The following is a 10220-nucleotide window of genomic DNA, read 5'->3' as shown; positions in this document are numbered from 1 at the left end:
CCGGCGCCTATTTATACTATAGTCGCACCGGTAGTGACGTCATGGTTGTCGCCGGCCAACATGTTGTTGGTGTTTTTTCAATGTATGCTTCAGACACAGGTCATGACGAGGCGTTCCCCATAGCGACCCCTGGAGGACGTAGTGTCTCGTTCCCTACTCAGGGAACCATGGTTACATAAGTAACCTGAGACGTTTTTTTGGCAATACCTCCCTTACTGTACAGCACACAGATATTTTACACTACAAACTTGGTAACATGAAAAAAACTCTTGGGGACTTACAGTATATTTTTAATAATTGTGTACTGTACATACAGTAAGGGAGGTATTGGCAAAATCTCACCTGCAGTAAGTCGTCTTGTATCTAGCAATGCACTAAATCCTTTGGAACATGACACAAAAAACCTTTCAGTGACTTACTTTTTTATGAAAATAATTGTGTACTGTACATATATAAAGGGAGGTATTGGCAAAATCTCACCTGTAGTAAGTCAACCTTGACACTAGGAACATACTACAACCTTTAGGAACACGAAAAAAGACATTTGGGGACTTTTTATGACCATAATTGTGTACTGTGTTTGTGCATAGGGCTATATATATTTGTGTATATTACACTATGAGTAATACAATAACAATGTGTAATTTTAAATGTTTAAAGTCATTTTAATTACAATACATTAAATGTTTTAACCCAGTTGGTGGAATTGTCAGACGGTCCCTTGGGCATGGCTTCTGAGATGGTGTGTCAAAGCTTTCTCCTGTTTAAATTTGCAGCTACAATACACATAGGCGGGTTTGAATTATTTGTTTTATGTCGATATAAAGTGGTTGCATATTGTTAAAACTAAGCGTGGTAGTGATGTATTTGTAGGACTGTCGACTCTATATCAGTGTGGCAAGGGAAAGTGAATGTCCAGCGAATATCGAACTTAAAACTAACAGCAATAGAAAAGCGGTGATTATAAAGCAAATGCAGTGCGTTGCGTTCTTCTCGCCTCATTTGCCTGCCTGTATATAGTTTGCATCATCAGTAAGGTGTATACTGAGTTTGGTCTTTTTATATCACTGAATTAGTTAATTGAGTTGCGTTATGTGTCATTGGGGAATCCTGGAGTGTGACGGAGCCCCAGCGTCACACAAGCCATACAAAGTTAAGGAAACTAAGCACAAACGTAAACACAATCAGCTTTTCCGCATATATATACTGGCCCTGATTTTCATAACTTCTACTTACCACTTGCTCCATTACTTCAAATCAGTTTTTATGAACGAATGAATGACTTGCGCTACCAGTTGCTTTGGTCTTCATCAACAGCCACTTGCGCCACCTGCTGGTGAGCGAATGACAGCAGCTGAAGATCATGCATTGGTGCTCTACTGCTATTCCTGCAGGTCCCGGATGTGCAACGCTGACTTTTCTGGCAAATTGGAACTGCTGAATGTGGAAGCGAATTTGTAAAGTGAAAGAAAATGGACCGAAAACTGCCTGTCGAATATTATACATCATATTTTTCAGAATATTTCTGAGGTGAACTCTAGAAGGTAAATATGAATTATTGAATTTTTAATCATGAAAATGTGTGTGGAAAGTTTTAAATTGAAATATTCACAGCTGAAATATACAACTATGTTTGATTTTAGCCCTTAAAAATGCAAGCCCTGAAAATACAAGGCATTAAAATGCAAGCATTGTTAATGCAATGCATTATTTTTTCAGTTAGTGCAATTCATAGATGTGCTGTTTTGTCAAGGCTCGATCCGCCACACCAGATAATTTTTTGTTGATGTAGACAAAGTCCTCTGCTTCTGACCTAGCTCTAAGATGTAATCCTTTTTTACAAGATTCAAAGATTCTTTTTTACAAGATTTCAAGATTTTGCAACTTCATTTGGACAACTTTAAAGGCGATTTTCTCAATATTTAGATTTTTTTTATACCCTCAGATTCCAGATTTTCAAATAGTTGTATCTCGGCCAAATAATGTCCTATCCTAACAAACCATACATCAATGGAAAGCTTATTTGTTTTTATTGTATAAATCTCAGTTTCAGAAAATGTACGCATATGACTGGTTTTATGGTCCAGGGTCTCATATATATATATATATATATACAGTGTGTGTGTGTGTGTGTGTGTGTGTGTACACACACACACACTCGCTCACACACACACACACACATATATACATATACATACTATATATGAACATTATACACACACACTCGCTCATACATACATACGCACGCGTGTGTGTGTGCACGTTTATGTGGCTTATGAGGACAAACATTTTTATGATGACATGGGTATGACATAAGTATTACAACCAGAAGGTGATTTATGAGGTGATTTAATTCAAAAGGCTTATAAATCATTCAGAATGAGTTTTTTTTTAAAATCTAAAAATGCAGAAAGTTTCCTGTAAGGGGTAGGTTTAGGAGTAGGGCGATAAAAAATACGATTTGTACAGTATAAAAACCATTACACCTATGGAGAGTCCCCATAAACCATAAAAAGCAACGTGTGTGTGTGTGTGTGTGTGTGTGTATTTTTCCTTTTTTGTTAACTTAATTGTTATTTCTTTTGAGTGTGTGTATGTTTTTCTTTTTTTTATTGCAAAAGTTATTATTATGTACAGTCATGGGTATGACATAAGTATTACAACCAGAAGGTGATTTATGAGGTGATTTAATTCAAAAGGCTTATAAATCATTCAGAATGAGTTTTTTTTTAAAATCTAAAAATGCAGAAAGTTTCCTGTAAGGGGTAGGTTTAGGTGTAGGGCGATAAAAAATACGATTTGTACAGTATAAAAACCATTACACCTATGGAGAGTCCCCATAAACCATAAAAAGCAACGTGTGTGTGTGTGTGTGTGTGTGTATTTTTCCTTTTTTGTTAACTTAATTGTTATTTCTTTTGAGTGTGTGTATGTTTTTCTTTTTTTTATTGCAAAAAGATTCCAGATTTTCAAATAGTTGTATCTCGGCCAAATAATGTCCTATCCTAACAAACCATACATCAATGGAAAGCTTATTTGTTTTTATTGTATAAATCTCAGTTTCAGAAAATGTACGCATATGACTGGTTTTATGGTCCAGGGTCTCACACACACACACACACACACACACACACATATATTTTTTCTTTTTTTTATTGCAAAATTATTATTATGTACAGTAAACATTCTTTTTTGTTACTACATGCACTGGACACTGTGTTCTCCATTGTTTTGATGTTGTGTCTAATGAATGATCTGTAGTGCGTATATTATTGACCAATGTGTATATGATTTGAAAGCTTTGTTTGATTTTGTCTACAGGTAAAGTGGTTTTGAAGCGATTGTTTGATTTTGCCAGAGGAGTTAGGGGTTCTGTGAATTTAGTTTGAAGATTTGGGTTTGTGTTTAAGGTTTTGAGAAAAGGAATGATGGTTTTGAGAAATGTGTTTTAGCAATTCAGAAAAAAACTGTAATAGCAATGTTGTTGTTAAGTTTACGTTTGGGGTAGGATTAGGGAAGTAGAAGATGGTCATGCTGAATATGTGCTTTATAAGTACTAATAAACAGCCAAAATCTTAATAATATGCATGCTAATAAGCAACTAGTTACAGTTGCTATAATTACTATTGCTAAAATAGTATAGTAATTATAGTAATTATATTAGTAAATATAGTTAAATATTACATATAGTAATTATAGTAACTACAGTATTATAGTAATTACTAAAATTACTAAAATGTCAAAACCATAACGCCATTTAAAAAATGCACACACACACACACACACACACACAAAAAAAACACATTTCTCTAAACTATAAACACTATTCCCCTGCTTTGACACATGGGTCAGATTTGGTGAACTGTTGCTGCAAAACTCTACACACAAATCCCACATTTGTCAGTGCTTACACCATGCGGTCATTTAGAAAGTACTAGCATTCAATATTGTTCACTCAAGTCAGCACAGTTTGAGCTCAATTAGCACACAATTACCCAAGTGGAAACACTAGGGGTCAAAACTTATCACACACCAATCAGAACCTTCGATGGAGAGATAAAAGGGCCAAAGTTAGCTCATTCAGGTTTGAAACAATGGATCCAGAGAGACGTGAAGGAAGAGGAGGAGGTGGAGGAGGAGGAGGGGGAGAAGGAGTAGGGAGTGGAGGAAGAAATGAAGGAAGAGGAAGAGTAGGAGGTGGAAGAGGAGTACGGAGAAGAAGAGGAGAAAGAGGAAGAGGTTTTCAAACATCTTTCTGCCTGCATACTCTCCTTTTCTAAACCCAATAGAGGAGTTTTTTCGGCATGGCAGTGGAAAGTATATGACTTTCCCTTACATCTGTGTTCACCTCCTCCAGGCCATGGAAGAAGCCTGCCTGGATATTTCAGTTGATGTGTGTGTGATGTACTCTACAGTACATTAACAAGTTTGGTTTTTCAGCAAGACTGAGTTGTTTTGAGTGGAGAGCTTCATTTTGACCTGAATATAGGAAGTTCGGGGAATTCAGTTAGAAGTTATGGATTTGTGTTTAGTTTTGCGCAAAAAAACAGGCATAATTTCATAAAGAAATGTGTTTAAGCAATCGAGAAAAACGTACTCGGTTACAAACGTAACCTCGGTTCCCTGAGCTATGGGAACGAGTACTGCGTCTGCTATGGGAAAAAGTCCTTTTTTCTCCTGAACTGAAGCCTTTTTCAATAACGCAGTATAACTGCACGGCCATTGGTTCATGCAGTACACTTTAAAAATGAATCAATGGCTCTGTAGCGGTGCTGCACGAACCTATGGTCACGAAGCCCACCAAAGCCCGCCAGAATGGGCTGGGCCATCTGGCTATATAAGCGGGCACTTCGCCATAGGATTCAGGCTACTTCGACTGAAGCGACAACTGAGTCATGCAGCTGCATAGCACAGCTAGCAATGCAGTACTCATTCCCGTATCTCATGGAACCGAGGTTACATTTGTAACCGAGTACATTCCCTATCGATTCTTCACTCGTACTGCGGCTGCTAAGACGCTATGGGAACCAGTACAATCACGCTGTGCTATGGCAGAGGAACGACTACATGTGTAATCTTGCCCTAGGCACCTCTTGCCCAAGGGGACAAGAAGAGTAAACACCTCCCAAGGCAAACAGGCTAAGATCACAGAGGTCACGCCCGGCCTGAGTGATCGTTCCAGAAGACTTGCACAGCCCCGGCACCCATGCAGGCAGAGAGTGCGCAAGTAAGTTCTCTGATGGGTTTGAGCATGTTACGGCCAAACTCCTGCTCAGAGCGGTACTACGTAATCAGGTGTGTGCCAGTTATGCAGAAAGAACCCTAGCCTGCAAGGAAGGAACGTCCAGGTTATAAAACCTAGCAAATGTGGACGGAACAAGCTCCCACTCTATATTAGATTGGCTTCCACTTTGTCTGAGTTCAAGTCATGTCTCAAAACTTATTTATTCTCTGTTGCTTTTAGCTTATAAGAGTGTTTTGTTTTAACTGTTTTGCTGCTATTAGAATACTTATTTTTTTATTTTATTCTAAGGCCAGAGTAAATTCAACTACTGGTCCTCTTCTGAGGGAGGAAGCGCAGAGAGTGTAATGACCTGTGCCCTGAATGGAGCAGAGAGCACCTTAGGTTTATAACCATGCCTCAGTTTCAGGATGACCTTAGAGGCTCCAGGCCCGAACTCCAGGCAGATAGGTCTCACAGAGAGCACCTGTAAGTCTCCCATTCGTTTGACTGATGCTAATGCTAGCAGCGGAGCGGTTTTCAACGACAGGGACCAAAGGTCAACAGACTGCAGCGGCTCAAAGGGAGGACCCTTCAGGGTCCTCAGAACAGTGGGCAGGTCCCACGTAAGGACAGTAAGGGGACGGGGCGGATTCAGCCTCCTAGCCTCCCAAAACGGACAACAAAGTTGTTTCTGCCCACCGACTGATCTACTATAGACATGAGAAGCTGTTATACCTGCTACATAGACCTTGAGCGTGGATGGGGAGTGCCCCTTATCCAACAGATTCTGCAGGAAGGACAATATCACGATACGCCACAGACGGACAGGCCCTCGCCACGGGCTAAGCACCAGGCAGAGAACACCGACCACTTAAGGGCATAGATGCGTCTTGTAGACGGAGCTTTAGCCTGAGAAATGGTGTTTAGAACACACTCTGGGTGGCTTGCAGGCTCCCGTCGAGTGGCCAAAGATGCAGAGCCCACAGCTCGGGCCAGGGGGGCCATATCATCCTGTTCGCCTGAGAGAGGAGATCCCACATCAGGGGAATGGGCCATGGGGCTGCTATGAGCAGCTGCGACAGCTCTGATAACGATGGATGACCAATAATTTTCTCCTATTAAATTCGGATAAGACAGAGATATTACTTATTGGACCAAAAGACAGTACGCAGAATCTCGTGGATTACAATTTGCAACTAGACGGATGCACGGTTACTTCCTCTACAGTCAAAAATCTGGGATATCGTTGACTTGATTGCAAAGATATTATTTAAACTGAACTGAGCTGGATGTTGACATCACTGAATTCAATGATGAACTGTCTTTAACTGAAAAATGAGTGTTTACTATTGTCATTTTGCATTATTGACACTATTTTCCTAATTAATGCTGTTCAGTTGCTTTGTCACAATCTGTATTGTTAAAAGCGCTATATAAATAAAGGTGACTTGACTTGACTTGACTTGATAACCAATGCTGGTTTCCTTGCGTTCTTTTTCCCTGATTCGACTGATTACCTGCGGGATCAGGGCGATCGGGGGAAAAGCATAGATGATGTTGTGCCAAATTGGGCAATGAGAGTTGTCTTTTGAGGCGAAGAAGTCCACTTCCACCTTGCCAAAGATCTCCAAAAAAAATTTAACCGTCTGCGGATGAAGCATCTGAGGGGACTTTGCTTCGTGACAACATGTCCACTCCGTGGTTCAGTTTACCCGGAATGTGCACCGCTCTCAGTGAGTGCAGGTTGAGCTGAGCCCATTCCGGGAGGCGCTCTACCAGCATAAAGAGTCACCTCGAGGAAAGTCCTCCCAGGCGATTTATGTAGGACACCACAGTCACCACTTAGCAGACCGGGAACATTGTCGAGGCTCAGGCTTGGCCCGCAGGTGCAGACTTCGCGGGCTGCTGAGTCACTGCAGACTTGGGGCGACTAGAGGCAGCTGCAGAGCTACAGCGTTTTGGCAAGAAGTGTCGCATGGCTTGGGATTGACTTTCCGTGAAACACTCAGCGAAACCTTTGACCGCTGGCCCGAACAGACCGGTGGGGGAGACCGGAGCATCAAGGAAGGGAACCTTGTCGGTGCCCTTGATTTCTGTCAAGGTCAGCCATAAGTGGCGTTCGAACACCACCAGACTGGCTATGGAACGCCCTATAGCCTGAGCCATAGCTTTGGTGGCGCACAAAGCCAGGTCCATCGCGTTTCTCAGCTCCCTGAGTGTCGCTGGGTCTGGGCCAGACTCGTCCGTGCTGGCGAGGAGTTTGGCCTGGAAGACCTGGCGGACCGCCATTGAATGTAGCGCCGAGGCAGCTTGCCCAGCCAAGGAGTAGGCACGTCCAGCGAGGGCTGAAGTCGTCCTACACAGCTTGGACGGATGGGTGGCCTTTGCCTTCCAGCCGATAGCAGTGGGCGGGCAGAGATGCGCAGCCACTGACTTGTCCAGTGGAGGCAGCTTCTCGTACCCCTTATCTTCAGCGCCGTCCATCCTCTGCTCTGCTGTTTTTTCCTCACAGACACCACACTTAATTATTAGTTCTGGATCGGGGCCAATTACCATCGCCCCGTGGACCTCCCAGACACTACTGGGCTGAGCTGGAGGGAAGGGATCAAGCCCGCCAGCCGTTCCATTGTCAAGCCTGCCGGCCACTCCACTGTCAAGCCCACTGGCCGATTCACTTCCAAAGCCTATTATGACAACAGCCCGCTCCTTAACCCTCTGGGGTCTGAGGGTGTTTTGGGCCCTGGAGAAGTTTTGAAATGTCCTGACATTTGTGCTTTTTTCAGTTGCTAATAAACATTTTAATGACTAAGTTTAGTAGCACCATAATCCGCACAAACTGGGCTACAATAATATGTGAGCAGCATGTATGTATGTGATTGTGTTTTTGAGAAAACAACGTTTATGCGTGCTTAGTGAAAAACTAAAATTTTAAAGTCACTGAAATAAGGGCATAAAACACATACAGAACATTTGTTCACAGGACTATTGAGAACAGATCTTGAAGTCTAGAGTTTTTGCATCAGAATGATGTGAAAATCATCTTGTTTACTCAGTCACAGAAAACAATATATTGATTTAAAGTTTCTAAGACACTTTTTGTGTAGAAAAGGAATATGCGAGGGGGCATGAATGGTCATGTATACTGATGTGATTCACACCTGAGAAGACAAAGGCCTGCATAATGAGCTGCATAATGAGCTGCATAATGAGCTGCATAATGAGCTGCATAATGAGCTGCATAATGAGCTGTCAGGTGAGTGACTGAGAGGGAATTGCTACAAGAAAGAATGAGGAAAAAGAAATGTATCTATTTTTTTGTTTGTAGTTTATTTAGAATATATATAACTATCACATCATTTTGGGAGTGTGTGCATCACATGGGCTTAGCTGTGGTCCAGGCTCTTGTGCAGGCAGGAATCTCAGAACCTGTGGAACATGTCAGCGTCAGTCTCTGGTTTCCATGACCAAGTGGGCTGCTTATTTGCTTTGGCTCTCTTTGCAACAGGTTCTTTTGCACTGTTATTCTCACATCTGAAATAAAAAAGCCAGCATGCTGTTTACACAAACTACATTATTAACATTATTATGATGTTCACTGATACTAGTACTAATTTATCTAAACAAAGAACACAATTACCACATAGCAAACATATTTTACCACAAAGTAACTAAATCAAATGAAAGTAACATCTGTAAAATAGTGAATGCACACTTACTCTAAAATTCTGAAACGGAGTTGAAAACTGAACGAGTGCCCCCTTCCTATGAGAGATGCAGGAGAATGCAAGAGTGGTGTATTCCCCACAGTACCATAGTATAGTATGCATACTTCATGAGAAAACAATGCCTATTCTAACATTTTAACACTATCAACCACAAATAATATTACCACATATTCTAGGAATAATACAAATACTATACTGTGCACTTACTCAGTGTGATTTTCCAGCAAACTCAAAACTGAACGACGTGCGTGTGCCTTTCTTGTGCAAGATGCCGGTGATGCAGCCACAGTCCTAAACCAAAATTAAAACAGTTTCAAACATTTCAGCATCATTACTCCATAAGACAAGGGTATAGCACATTCAAAATATTTACACCAGATCAAATATTCATGAACAGAAGCTTAGTTACATTCATAAACACAAGCATGATTTGCATGTAGGCCTATACAATCCAAAAACTATAGTTATAAACATATATGGCTATATTCATGAACAGAGAATATCCTATCACAGTAAAGTTTTGACTAATCATTCTTACTGACATTAGGCTAGTAACATTATAACTCATATTACTTTTATATCGTATTTCTGTCTGTTATAGAACATAAAAAAACATCCTGGCATCGTGACATTTAGATGCTGTGAATGAAACTTCATAATGTTTCACTTGATTATACATTTAGTCAGGAATTATAGTTTGGAGAAAGTCTAACTAGTAAAATGTGTACAAGTTATGTGAAAACTAATACAAGTAGGTTAATAAAAAAGACTTACTCATGTTTTTTCCTGAGGTAATCCAAAGATTCTTGAGGTGAATTCTGTCTTATTCCTCTCAGCGCGACGCGAACAGTAAAGCTTGAGGTCTTGCTGTGATGTGGGCGTTTACACGCCGCGCGCTTCACGTGGACGATTATAATATCAATAGCGCTCAGCGCGTGGGCGTGGTCGCATTAGAGATAATGAAGGGAGATGTGAAAAACTGGACATCGCGTTGGTTTCATATGATTACTTTATCACAGAATATTTGCTTTCAATAAGACTTGCTTAGTTTAAAAGTAGACATGTCAAGCTTTCTATAGATATATCTCTCATGTCTCTTTGTTGAGTATTTGCTGAGTTAAAGTTCATTTTAATGACGCGTCTCTAAATAAAGATCACGCAGACCAAAGCGGCAGACTGCGCACTTTGTTTTCTTTATTTTATAAATGCACAAAGTTCTGTTGTTATTATCTGTGTATACAAATAAAAGTAGACCATTTACAGATTCGATT

Source organism: Sinocyclocheilus grahami, unplaced genomic scaffold (genome assembly GCF_001515645.1).
Source record: "Sinocyclocheilus grahami isolate Dianchi unplaced genomic scaffold, SAMN03320097.WGS_v1.1 scaffold354.1, whole genome shotgun sequence".
Classification (NCBI taxonomy): Eukaryota; Metazoa; Chordata; class Actinopteri; order Cypriniformes; family Cyprinidae; genus Sinocyclocheilus; species Sinocyclocheilus grahami.
Note: the sequence above shows the minus strand (reverse complement) of the source record.